This window comes from Mustela nigripes, chromosome 6 (genome assembly GCF_022355385.1).
Source record: "Mustela nigripes isolate SB6536 chromosome 6, MUSNIG.SB6536, whole genome shotgun sequence".
Taxonomy (NCBI): Eukaryota; Metazoa; Chordata; class Mammalia; order Carnivora; family Mustelidae; genus Mustela; species Mustela nigripes.
This window is the reverse complement of record NC_081562.1, coordinates 16,247,876-16,263,211: the sequence shown is the minus strand read 5'-3', so window position 1 is coordinate 16,263,211 and position 15,336 is coordinate 16,247,876. Positions and strand designations below refer to the sequence as shown.

Below are 15,336 nucleotides of genomic sequence, written 5' to 3'. Positions count from 1 at the left end.
GTGTTTGCTTTCTCCTTGCAGCCTTCTTTTTGTCTTTGCCCCTGAGACCCCTGACCAGGCCTCACCCCGGTTTCTCCATTCTTGGGCTTTAAGTGAGGCGGGCTTTGTTGCGAGCGTCTATACACATTTAATGAGACTTCTGTTGTCTGTGTTCAGAGGATTCCAGACCCTCCACTACATTTCATTTGGAATTCATCCGACGTGGGCTGTTCTCCAGGCTTAATGGCTGAGAGGTCCTTTCCAAAGGGGAAGGAATTCAGGGATAGAATTTAATAAAGTTTAGTATGAAAGCTAATTCTTCATAAAACCCTAAAAAATTTTCCCTAAAGTCCAGACACCAGAACTGTCGTGTACCTCAGGATTTCATCTCTGCCCTCCTCTCCTGGGACAATGAATCTGCATTTGTAAATAAGGAATAACTTCATGACAGTTTAATGGGTTTGGGAAAAATAATTGCCTTTCTCTCTTTCTTTCTTTCTTCTTCTTTTTTTTTTGAAAGTGGCTCTTCCTATCGTGTCCTGTTATGGTGACCCATGATGGTGGGTTTACTAGAGATAAAATCCTTAAAGTGAGACTAAAATAAACACAAAGATAATCTTGTTCCATTTCTGGGCTTAAACTGTCTACCAAAGAGAAGCACGTTCATTATAAAAATGAACAGGATTCCTAGGGAAGTAGTCCGAGAGGCAGAGCTGTGGGAGCTGGGCAGGAGGCCCCGAAGAAGCAATTAACTGAGGGTTGTTGTTGAGGTAGCCTCCTCTGGCCTTTGTGGCCTCCTCACTGGCCACTTATGCATTCCCACCCTAATGACACCTCCTTTTGTTTCAGCCAATTCATCCTCAGTGCTATCATTTAAAATTTGCCTTTGAGCTTCAGTATCCACTCTTACGTCTTCCCTTTGCTGATCTCTACCCGCCTTCAAGAATCATCTCTCTGGAAAGTCTTTTAGTTGCCCTCTCTGTTCTCTCCTAGCAGTTTGCTCAGGTGTTGTTTGGGCTTGTTGAAGCATCGATAGCATTTTTTGTCTGTTCACATGAAACCCTAGACTCTGAGTCAACTGAGGTCAGGTATGAAGTGTGTTCATTCATTAATTCATTTGCCAGTACACTCACTGAATCACTGAATCACATGGATTGTGCTAGAGATACAAGGGAGAGCTCAGCCAACATGTCCTTTTTTTCAGTCCAGTGAGGGAGACAGGACACACAGCAAGCAAAAAATAAATGCTCTGAAGGAAGCTTGTTTGGGCGGTCAAGATAAAGAACTGGGAGGGCTACTATATTGTAAGTGGAGTCATAAGGAAGCTTCTTGGGGAGTTGTGAAATCTAAGTTAAGATCTGAAGAAAGAAGAGTTAGCTTTAGAGCAAATCATACTGGTGGATCAATGATTCATTAAATAAAAGAACTTAAAGGGAAGGTCCTTAAGTTTTATTGTGCTCAGTTAAAAATACTGTGGGAATGGAGTTCTTGAGAATTGCCTATGGTGTTGCTGGAAAGGCTGTTCAGCCTTTCTGATTTCTGATCTATGGGCAGTGTCTCCTTGGAGTGCAGTTTTGAAGACTGCGGTTGTATCCAAGCTCAGTGGGGAAGAGTGCCAAGATCAATAAGACAGGTCTCGATGGGTGCAGAGACAATGGTGTCTAGAGTGCTAAACCCTTTCTATTCCTGTCAAATGGACTGACTGGCAGCAGGGACCATTTCTCATTTCTTCTAATCTTTCCTCTTTTCAATATTGATTCTTTTCCAAAGTTCAACTCATTTCTTCTTTATTCAATCAGCTTATTATAGTATCATACTTTAATTCCCCCAGCTATATATATAATATATGAATGTTCCCAAGTATATTACATACACATATGTGAATGTATGCATGTGTCCATATATAAAAACATATACATATGAATATGTACATATGTGTATATGTCATGTGCACATTGCACATTCACATGTGTTCCCAGCCAATTACATCTCACCTCTTGTAAATATGAACATTCACTAGCACTGCCTCATCTGATACTCAGTTACTCCCTGTAGTTTTAGCTGGAGCAAATATTTTATCTTATCTATGTATAACTGTTTCAAGCAGCCTAGTGAACCCTAAGGAAATAGTATTTAGGTTTAAAAGATCTGTATCTAAATCTTCGCTCTTCTACTTATTAGTAATAACTCCCCCGAGCTTAAAATGTAAACTGTAGGTTTAAAAATGATAACAGATATCACATATGCCTCACAAAAATGTCAGAAGATCAAATGAAACAATGCATATGAGGACATTTGAAAAACATGCAGATATTTAGGAATACAATATTCCACGAGTATGTTTCAATTACCCATTTTATTTGGTACCTCTTTGTACCTGGTACTCACATGTGAAAGATCTGAGGGACGGGCCTCCTTTGATTTATCTTGTAAATCATGATGCATAAATTAGTATTTATTTACTTTTTAAAAACAATTTATTTTTTAAATTTCTTTTCAGTGTTCTAGAATTCATTGTTTATGCACCCAGTGCTCTGTGTAATATATGCCCTCCATAATACCTACCACCAGGCTCACCCAAACTCCCACTCCCCTCCCCTCCCAAACCCTCAGTTTGTTTCTCAGAGTCCACAGTCTCTGATGGTTTGTCTCCTCCTCCAGTTTCCCCCAACTCACTTCTCTCCATCTCCCCATGTCCTCCGTGTTATTCCTTATGCTCCACAAATAAGCAAAACCATATGATAATTGACTCTTTCTGCTTGACTTATTTCACTTAGCATAATCTCTTCCAGTCCCATCCATATTGAAGAAGAAAAACAAAACTGGAGTCATTGCATTGCCTGATTTCAAGCTTTACTACAAAGCTCTGATGACCAAGACAGCATAGTACTGGTACAAAAACAGAGACATAGACCAATGGAACAGAGTAGAGAGCCCAGATATAGACCCTCAATGTTATGGTCAAATAATCCTCAACAAAGCAGGAAAAAATATACAGTGGAAAAAAGACAGTCTCTTCAATAAATTAGTATTTATTAAGTGTATTCTGCTATAAATAAAAATGACCCCATACATGTTTGTTTTTCCTCTTGGTAATGAAGAAATAAACTTTAACATGGTTTTAAAACTTTTGATCTGCTGGTTTTCAAAGTAAAGCTCTATTAGACTACAGTTTCTCTCATGCTAGGTCCCTTTTACAGAATCTAATATTTTCATATAGAGAAGAGAGAGCTTATCTTATATTAAGGTTACTATTAATTTGATGCAAATTAAGCACTTTAAAGTCACGTCTTGTTTCTAAGGGAAATAGACCAATGGAGAGAATGACCCAAACCTCCTAACCAGGAAACGCCAGCTATAAAGAAAGCACATCAACTAATATGAGAAATGCAATGTTGAGTTTTGCCAGCCTTGGTGTAGAGTAGAAACACAAGCAGGGAGTCAAAAGAGAAGTGGTTTTAAATTCTGACTCTTAAAACCCAGTGGCTGCATGATTTGGGAAGAGTGTACATCTCTGAGCCTCACAGGGAAGACCCAGACTCTTTTTTATGCACTAAGGATGCAACAATGAAAATAGCAGAGAACATTCTGGGAAGCTTAGCACAATGAAATAGAATAAAAAATCAATGGAAATTGCATCTGGGTCTATTATAATCAAACAATAGAAAAGATATAAAAGAAATCTTAAAATTAGCAAAAAAAAAAAATGCACATTGCATAGGTGAGAAAACCTTTCATCTGACTATAGACACTTCATCAGAAACCATGGATGCCAAAAGCCAGTGCAAGAACATCTTAAAGTGCTAAAAGAAAAAAAAAATCTGTCAATCTTGAATTCTATATCCATCAAATATATCCTTCAAAATAATGTAAGCAGAATAAAGACATTTTGAGATAAAAATAAGTTAGGCCAAGTCATTTCCACCAGCCCTGCTTTACCAAGAAATTCAAAATGAAGTTATTCAGTGTGAAGGAAAAGGAGTCTCAGAAAGAAAAAAGAAATGGACACACAATTCTTGAGGAATGGGTGAAAAGTACCAGAAATGGTAACTATCTGAAGTTCACTGTAGCCTAATAAAGTAGTTGTTCACACTCAGATTCACACACGAGGAAAACAGGGCAGAGAGAAGTTTAAAGACTTAGCCATAAGTTATAACTATAGAGAGAGCAGAGCTTGAGAGAACTCGAGAAGTTCTCATTTTTTTTTCCTTTGACTACAGCAACCTCCATCTCAAAAATGGTTTGGAAGGAGAGTAAAAGATTTGGAAGGGAAGGCCCACCCTTGTCCTCTCTTCTCTTCCCTGCATGAAAATATCACATAGAGCTGTGGAGAACATGGCCTTGTGCAGAACGGAAGGCTGATAGATGCAGAATGGGAGTGGTAATTGCTGGAGAGTGACTTTTTCCCCTTTCATGGTTCCAAGAGATTGTGTTTAGTGGGCAGCAACTCCAGTGGGGCTGATTGCTGGGACGAATAACAGGGAAATAGTACTGCCTTTGTCGTTGGTGAGCACAGTCACTGACCACAGTGAGCTTGCATGAACCTGCACAGAAGGGCAAGTGCAGCCAGTTGGGCAGCCTGCTCTAACAACACTCTGGAGAAACTACTTGTTTTGATCCAAGACTCTCATTGTCTAACTCATCACTCACTTTCAGGCAATGTAGGCCATCTGTCCTAGCCACATCTCCTTGCCATCATTGAGTGGACTGGATTCTACTAATTCTCTGTGCTTGAATACTACTATTTCCTCAACCTCAGTCTCTAACAGTAAGACTAAACCTTATTTATCCTTAGCCCGATTTCTATCCTCGTTTCCCTTACATTTACCCCACCCTCACTCAGATCTGACACTCAGGAATTCTTTCTGTTTGAATCCTTTTTGGTTTTCAAGGGCCAAATCCTGTCTCACTTCCTTCAGACAGGCTTCCTTGACTTCCCTAGCCCCATAGCATCTAGGACTCACAATGTGTGATACCTTTCTAGAAAAATCCCTGCACCAATTCTGTCTTTTCTTCTTCTCTGCCTCCCTATTAGAATAGCTAACATGTATTAATGACCTATTACTTGCCAAGAACCACACTAAATTATTTCCTACATTATTTAATCTTCATACCAAGCCCATATTGTCCTTTCCATTTCACAGATAAGGAAATCAAGGTTCACCGAGATTCAACCCCTCACCCAAGCATCCCAAGTTGTCTACAGAGCGTATTAGGTAGTACTCTTCTCTTATAACATTTTACCGTATTTCAGATCCTTTGGGTGCAAGTAAAAGAGTCATTTCCAAGAAAAATTCACACATGCACTGACACATACATCTTCATTCACTTTTTTTTTCCTCTCTCTACTGTCATCCCTTAAGGGCTTGGGTCCTGTCTCAGTGCGGTCTTGTGTCTTCTCATAACAATAACTTCAATAAATATGCCAATTGGCTGAGCAATGGAAGTTTGGTGTTCCCATGGTGATGGTGATTAAAAACAAATAAGTAGCTGGTCAACAGTTTGAGGTTATTTGCAAAAGTGAAATATACCTAATCAGGTGTAGAGATTGTGGCCAAAACTCTAGTCAAGAATGCAAGGTTCAGTGGAGTCTTGTACCCCGTGTTTATACTGCACACCCTCCCACACCCCCTTTTAGTTCTATTACAAAAATGGAGGCAAACCTCTAACCGCTTTAAAAGACGAGAAATGTGAACTGATTTTTCATGCAGTAGATGAGGCCAGGACAACCAAAACTGAAAGGAGGATTTTGCAAACATGAAGAAGTTTATTAGTCTGGGCAGAAAGTCAAAAATCACTAATTTTTCCTGCAGAGATGTTTTGTGCCTCATTCTTGCCCTCTTGGGCTCTGAAGCACACTGAGAGCCGTTAATTGAATTTTGCACGATGGAGATCATGGCTCCCTGTTCTTTCTACACTGGGCATGTTTCAGGGGTATCATAGCCTCATTGCCCCCAAAATGTAGCCACTGCCCTCCACTTGCCCTCTCCCCATCCAAAAATGTGTATGCATGGATGGCTGAGGAGTCGTGGCACCTTATACATGATCCATTCAGACTGTCAAGCATCTTTTGTTTGGAAGGAAAAGAGATGTGACAAATGTAAACACTGGAGGATGGGACCTGCTGCAGAGGACGGATGCCATGTCAAACCTGATAAAGCTGATGATGCATTCCTTTGCTGTTAATCAGCTGGCTGCTCTCGCCTTCCAGCTCCTCTCAGCCCTGTTTTGCTCTACTGTGATATTTTCTTTCATTTGGACCCTGTAGGCATGCTCTGGAAGCAAGGTTCTGATTAGTCTAAAACTGCCTACCTTATGTTTTTATTTTCACCCATGTTTCTAGTTTGATGCCAGGCCACAAGATATAGATCAAATTAGATGAGGGCCTCTTGTTTCCTAGGACACGAGGCAAAGAGGATTCCTTTCTGTCACCCAGAGTGGAAGGACCATCTGGTTCAAATGCTGATGGAGGCCATGCCTTCCATTATTGAGGTCCTGGTTTCTTAACATTTCCTGAGGCAGAGGTATATGTTGGAAAATTGGGGAACTATCAATGGAAAGGAGTAGCTCCCGCCAAGTTGTGAAAACCAAATCAGCATCTTACTCCAACTCCATCCCTAAAACATGACTAAATTGACTCCTGGCATGTGGAAAGTTGCACTAAAGTAGGACATGGATGGTGCCTCTTCGAGTGGCTGTCCAGGTGTGGGTTATCAGTTGCTAGCTCTGGCTCTGTCAGTACATCTGATGTCTAGTCCATTCGTACAGCTCTTGCCTCAGATAAGCTACAGTGTAAAGTAGGGATTAAGAGAACAGGTGTTGGAGTCAAACAGATTTTGGCTCAAGATCCAGATGCGTCTTTTCACTCTTAGTTGACCAAGATTGCGCTTGGTTGCAAGCAAGAGAAAAGTTGACCCATGAATAACTGGGCAGTTGTTCATCCTATACAACCAGAAGTCCAGGGGGAGGCAGGCCAGGTCCATCACAGTGGCTCAGGGATTCCACTGTGGACCAGCTCCTTTCAGCTTCCTACCCTGCATCCTTAGGGGGTTGTTGTGTGACAAAAATAAACCCCAATGATCTCCATGGAATGTGGTTTATTTTCAGGAAAAGATACAAAGATGGTGAGATAAATAAGCACAATCCCTCAGTGTATCTCAGCATTCCCAGGAGAGATGCTGCTCTCTGTTTCAGCTAGAACTTCCCTAAGTGTGTTCCAAAGCAGAGGCTGCATAGGGCAAAGACCTCCAGAATCCTCCCCTGGGTCTTGTCAACAAGCAAGGCCATATGCATGTTTGATGTCTTTTGTCCTCTTGCTATGCTCACTTATTTAAGAATGACTCAACTCTGAGCCAAATTTCTAGACTTGACTTTACAACATTTTTACTACTGCATAGCCATGAGTCTAAGCCGATGTGGTGATAGATGGGGACCAGAAGGAGGGTAGTGGTGGTGGGCTTAGAGAAGAAAGAATCTGTGAATGAGACACTCTTTTTGGCTAGAGGTTGATTGGATGTGGAGTGTTCCAAGTTTACTCTGGGTTTTTTAGTTGGAGATGCTGGGAGTATGGTAAGGCCGTGAATAGGAATGAGAAAGTCAATAGGAGGAATCTGTTCAGGATGGAAATGACGAAGTTCAATCTGGGACACACAGAGGTTTTGGGGTTATACAAAAGCATATCTAGGGGGAGATATTCAAGCCACAGCTGGAGATCCAGGCCTGGAGTTCAAAAGCTACATTGGTAGCATTAAAATGCAGGAACTATTTAATAATATTAATGAGAGAAGATAGATATTTTTAAGCTTTGGACTGCAATGGTGGGGTACTTTCCCATTAGTTATGGGCATCCATCCTGTGACAGAATCCACAAGCTGAATAAAATGAAGTCTGCAATTATCTGGTGAATATGATCTTTGTGGAGAGCCTATTGAGGGGAAAAATACAAACCTCTGATTCCCTGTAACTGCAGGAAAAGTGGGGAAGGGTGGGTATTTCTGAGTTCATAGGAATACATAATTACTTGTGTTATGTAAGTTTTACAGGCTTTTTCACACATCAATTCATTTGAGGTTCACAAGAACTCTATAAAGAAAGCAAGGGAGAGCTTTTCTTCATTGATAAGTGAAGGAAGAGAGATGCAAGCAAAGCCCATGATATGTCCAGACTCAAATGGCTGAGCCCACAATAGATACCAGAGCCTGCACCAATTGGCCTAGTGCAATTTCCACTGGGCCTGATAGCTCCTCCCTCTTGGAAGGTGCCTAAATATAACTACTTCAGAGCACTTTACAATACTATCTCCACTGGTGGCTTTGTAGTAAATTAGGTAAATGATCCTTAAACTTCAGTTCATTTGGGGGACTTGTAATATTTGACCCTCACCCTAAAAAATTCACTTCACTATGTGTACTAGCCAGTGCTCTTCAGAGAAACAGAACCAATGTGTTATATATCTTCTATCTATCTATTGTCTGTCTACCTGTATATCTATCTATCAGTTATCTATCTATCATCTAGAGAGAGAGAGAGATTTATTGGAAGACACAGACATAGATATTATGAGGAACTGGCTCACAAGATTATGGAGACCAAGAAGCTCCATCACCAGCTATAACCTGGTGAACCAGGACACCTGGTATGGTTTCAGTCTGAGTGTAACAGCCTGAGAACCAAGAGAGCCACTGGTGTAAGTTTTAGTCTGAGTCTTAGAGGAAATTGATGTCCCAGTTCAGAGAGATGCTCCAGTCAGACAGCAAAAGAGAATTCCCCCTTTCTTCTGCCTTTTTGTTCTATTCAGTTCCTCAGTGGATTGGATGATGCCAACACACACTGAGAAGGGCAAACTGCTTTACTCAGTCCACTGATTCAAATGTTAATCTCTTCCAGAAACACCCTCACAGATACACTCAGACATAATTCTTAACCAAATACATGGGCATCCCATGGCTCAGTCAAGTTGATGGATAATTTTCACCATTACCGTATGTCTGCATTTTTGCAAACATCTCAAACGAGTCTGATATGGATGGTTCACCCTCCATATTTTTAGAATCGCTGAAACAGGGGGACTGGAGGCGGGGGAAGGTGTCTTAGTCCCATTCCTTTCCCACTACTCTCCCATTCTCTAGATGATGGGGGGTTGCTTATCTGATTAGCCAGATTCTAAATATAGACCAGGATATGTTTACTAATGGACATGATCATTACATTTTAAAATGTCAAGTAGTTGCACTTCTTATCCTATTTTCTACATTTTGCAGCTGCGTTGATGAGACATCACTAAGCTAAGCCAAGATCCCTCAGTGTCTAACTACTTTGTTGTCTTTGGTTTTATTTGCATGCTTTCTTAAATGCTGTCATGAAAGCTGGTCCCCTGGATGGTATGGCCCAAACAGAAGGTGATAATACCCAAGAGTTGTAGCTGGGAGGTAGGGTCTTTGTAGGATATTAGACTAATTTGCAAGCTTCCCCTAGTCTTAACCAGAGCACCACATTGGATATATGAAGTATTAGTCCCAATAACTTTTTTTTTTAACCTTGTATACCTTTGGTTTTGTTTTCTATGTGTTTAGCATCTTCAGGATTAAGAGCTAACATTTACTGAGTGCATACTATGTGCCAAACAGTGAGTATTTGCATAAAGTAACTCATTTTGTTTTCGTAATGACCCTGAGAGAAGGTACCATTTTTATTCCTTTTTTCCAAGATGAAAAAATTGCCCAAGGTTTTCTTATGGTAAGTGAGTAAGATTTGAACCTAGGGCTCCTGCTTTTAACTGCACATACCTTGTCATTCCCTCTCTCCTCTTACCTAATGTACTTTATCGTCTTAAGGAACTGCCTGGGATAGGGGATGGGTAATAAGGTAGAATAAGGTAATAGGGTAGATGGGTAAGAAGGGGATGGGTAATAAGGTAGGATGGTGGTAATAAGAGGATGGATAATAAGGGGATCGGTACTAAGGTAACAAGGTAGAATGTTGGAATCCTTGGGTCCCCTGCACATAAACCATCTTAGGATCATCAAAACTCTGCCTTGAACCCCTGAGAGAGGCCAATTCAAAGTAAAAAAAAAAAAAAAAAAAAAGAAGAATGCAAAGCCATGATTTGTGTGGCTAGAATCAAAACTGTATTTTGAGTTGCATTAACTAGACAGGTTTTTTGTTTTGTTTTGTTTTTTGGGGTTTTTTTTCCATAGCTGCCTGACTCTTCTGAACGGGCACTCAACTCTGGCCCCTCTTAGCTGCTGCTGAAATTTCTGTAACCTCAGTGGTTCTGGGATCAACAGATGATGAAACATTTTAGCAGCTCCACTTTCTCTGAGCCAGCAGACAAGTACAGGGCCAGTATTCCCTATCTCAGAACAAACTATTAATCAAAAAGAAAGACCACAACCATAAACCAACATGAATTGGGTACTATCGTCCCTGAATGACTTTGCCCTGCCAAAAGTGTTTTTGGCTTGATAACATTGGTCGACACTGGCCTTAGCCCAGCGGTTTTCAGTTTTTCTTTATGGAGTCAAATAGACTAAACTCAGCACTTTCTCAGTCTCTCGAATAAGTGCATTGACATCATTTGGAAATTATAAGAATCCACATATCAGGCCAAATTCCACCCTGGGTTCAACATCCGCTCTCCTCCACCCCCGAGATCAACCCCCAAGAGTATGGTTAAGTGAGGGTAGAACTTGGCCGGAAGCTTGTTATTTCTGCAGTTTTAATTACGCATACCTCATCCATTTGACCAAATTAGGAGCGAAGGTTCACAGAGGGAACCTTCGCCTATTGGCTTGTTACAATGTCTGGTTCTTCAACTACCTAACTTGGGAATTCCAGGAAAATAGTCAAGAATTGACATTTTACATTTTTTAGGGCTGGAAAGAACTTGGCTCATTAGTATCTAATCTAAACCCCATAGTTTTGTAGACCAAAAAACAAAAACAAAAACAAAAATCTCCTGAGATCTAGAAAGAAGCGCTCAAGGTCATATGAAAGGTATGGTGAGGCAGGTCAAAAAAGCCAGGAATCCATCTCTCTTATTTAGGGTGCTTTCCACACACCCAGCTAGAAAAGGGTGATTTATCACATAAGTTTGCTCCTGCTATATGCAGTAGTGGGAAGGACCTAGATTTTAGAGCCAGGGAAAGGTAGGAGTAAATCCAAGATCATATGTGCCTAGTTTCTTAACTTCTCTGGGTTTTGGTTTTCCTCCTTATCAAATGGAGAAGACTGATACATGCTTCCTAAGGATTTTGTGACAATGAACTGAAATGATATCCCCCAAGCAATGAAGACACAGTAGCTTTTTGGTCTCCTCCTTAGGTCTCCTGGGTTATGATGAGCATAAACAGGAATTTGTTAGGTTACCTGTATGATTTTGAGTAGATTTGGCTCAGGAGAAGCTGGTTTATAGGCCTACATGTTATCATTAGAAATGACAGTTTTCTTCCGTGGTTTTCTTAGGCCAGATCCATGCTAGTGTGACAAAATTGGCTATCAGCAGCTCCAGGCTTCTATCTTACAAAGTTTCAGTCCAGAAAAAGAAAAACTTCTCTTTCCCAACCTTTTTTTTTTTTACACTGGAGTTCCCAGAATTAAGTCACACTTAATACAGATGTAACAAATCAGGTACAAAACCACTCACTGTGCCATACAGCTGGGTGATAGATCAGAAGGTCAGGAGGTCAGGAGGAGGTCATATGCTTGCTTCTGGTGCTTGAAGGTAATGGTGAGAGAGGATGGGGTGAACCTCCAGGATCATATTGAGAGTGGGGCAGGACTGTTTCTCTGTAAGACAATCCAGATTCTCTTGGCAGGATAAAAGTGAGTGGACACCAGAGAAGCAAGAACAAGTTTCACTTCCCTTCTTTTTCCTTATTCTAGGTTTGTCAACACTCAGGAGGATGTTTGTTCTCTCAAAACTGTGATATAGTTTATCTATGCAAGAAGGAAATAGGTAGTATTAAAGCTGGTGCCTCTTGGGCTGAGTAATTAGACTTTTATGGTTAAAAACAAAGATTTGGTCAGAGGAAGTTATTCGTTTCTGCTAACTATGCTTTATCTTTCTTTATAAAATCAAAACAGCAAATTATATGAAAATAGACAAATAATGCTTACAAATAGGGACACCAAGTGCCACCCACCATGAAATGTGAGTCGTCACACTCTAGCACTATGTCCTATTTAGATGTAATATTGCTTATTAAGACAAAAAATTATTTATTAAACATTTAAAGTGTGTTAGGCACTGTGCTCGACTTAATTGCAGAGGGCAGAACAAGTTCGTCAAAAATAGTTTTGAAAGTAATATACCTTGAGATTCATCAAATGAAAAACTGTTTATTGCAGCCCAGCCATGTGTTGACCATCTTTCTAGGCAGGACAGGAAGTGAAAAACTAAATGCCTGAAGAGCATGGTAATTAAGTACACAGGCTTTGAAGAGAGAAGTCTATGTGTTCAGTGGCTTCATCCCAAATCTACTGCATGACCTTGAGGAGGCTACCACTGAACTCAAGTTCTATAAAATGAGCCCAAGAATCACATTTATTTTCCAGGGTAACTGTGAGCATTATAAGTCATAATGTATTTCAGGTTATTTGGCACACATCACACGGTAGGTTACAAAATGGTTGACTATGTAGAAATTTTTGCATTGATTTGCTACCACCCACCTCCAAGCAACAATATGCACATGTGTGTGCCTGCATGCGTGCATACACACACACACACACACACACACACACACACACAACCGCTGATGTAACAGAAGGTAGGCCTAAATATATGTGTGTGTGTGTGTATATATATATATATATGCATGAATATGCATAAATATATACAAACATATAAATATATATGCTGTGATCACACAGGGCCAGAACCTGAAACTATTTGTAACCTCCAGTTGTTCAGGTTATCTTGCTACCAGTGCATTGCCTGCAGCTGCCCCCATGGCCCACACGTCCATACACATGTGAACTGTGAATTGATGATACATGAGAAACCAAGCAGACAAAACACTTGGGTCCCCATGTAGTGCATTGTTGTGATGCTCACACAGAAATTATTGTTTGCAATCAGGCCAACCCAGTTGCTAATTGTGTGACTAAGAAAGTGGGAAGGGCTTTGAAAAAGCAATGATAAGACTTTTGCCTGTGGTCACAGTGCACTAATGAGTACTGGATTTACTTTCCTTGTTGAACAACTAAATACTGGACAAAAGTGTGAAACTGTCACAGTGCATGACATGGAGAAGCTGGCGACTCAGGGCAGTGATTCCTGAGAGAAGAGAAATCAATGCTTGCCCCAGATTACTGCCAGGAGAAACATTCCAGAAGAGGAGGAGGAACTGAAACACAGCCCAGGAGCCTCCTTGAGTTGAGGTTGGACCTTTTGGAGGCCAACACAGATAGAAGGCTGAACTGAAAACTGCATAGTTTGGATCAGCTCTTTCTTTTTCTTCTTTTTCTAGTTTTCTGGAGATGGTAACTTAGATATTTGATTTTCAGAACTTTCCTCTTTTCTCATACAGGTATGTGGTACTATAAATATTTTTCTAAGCACCGTTTTCTCTGGATCTCACAAATTTCGTTAAGTTGTATTTTTATTTTGTTCAAAATATTTTTAAATTTTCTTGAGATTTCTTCTTTGACCTATGTGTTACTTATGTATTTATGTATGTATTTATTTTCCAGAGCACATTATATTTTGTTGTATGAATGTCAAGTGTTTTCCAATACTTATTTACTATTTTATGTACTTCACAAAATAAGCATTATTTTATACTATACTGTAATTCATAACAGAAGGGATACAAAAAATAGGGGCTTTCAATACACCCAGTATCATCCAGTCCTTTCGATAAGAAATGTTCCTAGTGTTATGGGAGAACTTGTTCTTCTTTGAAATATGTTGTCCACCATTTTTCTGTTTCAGTCACAGTAGCTATAAGTAGTTATTGAAGGATGTCCTCGTCTAAATTCCCATCAATAAGAACCGATTGATTTTTTTGTCCCAGTATCTTCTTTCCAGCTCACTGGTCTCCAGATTACAGAGCTCACGGACACCTTGGCTGATTGTTGGTTTGGGTGTGTCTTTGATCAACACCCATCCCTTGTAGTCACTGCCCTTGTTTCTCATCTTCTTCTCCCACGGAAGATTCTGAATAAATACATTTAGATTTTCTTCCCTCATGTTTCCTGGTACTTAAATGCAACTGTGATAATGCCTTAATCAGGGCAAAGTTGTATGGTTGGTAAGTGATGGAGTTTTTGTCTGCAAGTGTTTTCCAGAGAGACTGTCAAAGGCATGAAGATCTAGTTCATTGGAGAGATCAGCTCACTTGATCTTTTTTTTTTTTTGGTAATTTCCCTGTCCATTTATTGATCTAATAGTCATTCTTAGTTTTGCTTAAATTCCCTTGTGAAACCCTATCTCTTTTATTAATAATGATGATACCTGCCAAAGCAGCTTACCTAGAAGCCTCATGGATAAGGGTATCAGATTTTTCTTCTGCTAAATGTTTTAATCCATATTTTGAATCCCTAAGAGTTAAGATCCCAGCAAGATAAATATCAATCCTTAATTCAGCATCAACCCAAAGCAGAGAAGCTACAGCACCAGTATCGCTCATCTAATGGCATATCATCAAATTTTCCCTTCTCTGCATCAAATTCTCATGAACTCCAAGGCCATCGTCTTTTACTGAACAGCAGAGGCAACAGTTTAAAGTTCCAACCTTTCTTGGTAGAGCACTTTGGCTGACAGCTAAGGACTTCTCCACTGTACTCCCTTTCTCAAATTTGTTTGAAATAACTATTCCTCTTTCACTATGTTGCTCTGTCAAGATATCATTCAAAAGTATTTTCTTTCTAGCACCGAAATACCTGGTGATAATTGTGGCTGGGATCTTAGCACTGGGACCAGATTTTTCCTCCTTCTCTCTTTCCTTCATCTCTGTGGGGCATCTCAGCAGAGTCCTCCTCTGCCTGCTCTTCTTCCTCATCCACATCTCTGATAGCCTGTAACATCCCGGCCAGCTTCACAGCATGCCTCCCACTTAGCTCAAGAGCTGGGACCCTCTATGTTATGTAGAAGCAAATTGTTTAATCTCCAAGTATTTGGGGATTTTTCCAGCTATATTTTTGTTACTGATTTCTAGTTTAATTCTACTGGGGCCTGAGAGCAGACATTGTATTATTTCTATTCCACTACCTTTGTGAAGATGGCCTGGAGTGTGGTCTATTTTGGTGAATATTCCATGTGAACCTGAGGGTTAACTGTGGGCACTGTTGAGTTCAACTCTGTCTTCACTGATTTCTGCCTGCTGGATCTGTCCATTTCTGATAGAAGGGTGT

The 15,336-nt window shown here is 40.3% G+C and overlaps 1 pseudogene; it reads right to left on the bottom strand.

The window, feature by feature from the left end:
- Positions 1-13,859: 13,859 nt before the first annotated feature.
- LOC132020238 (zinc-regulated GTPase metalloprotein activator 1F-like) lies at positions 13,860-15,009 on the bottom strand (annotated as a pseudogene).
- Between the last annotated feature and the right edge of the window lie 327 nt (positions 15,010-15,336).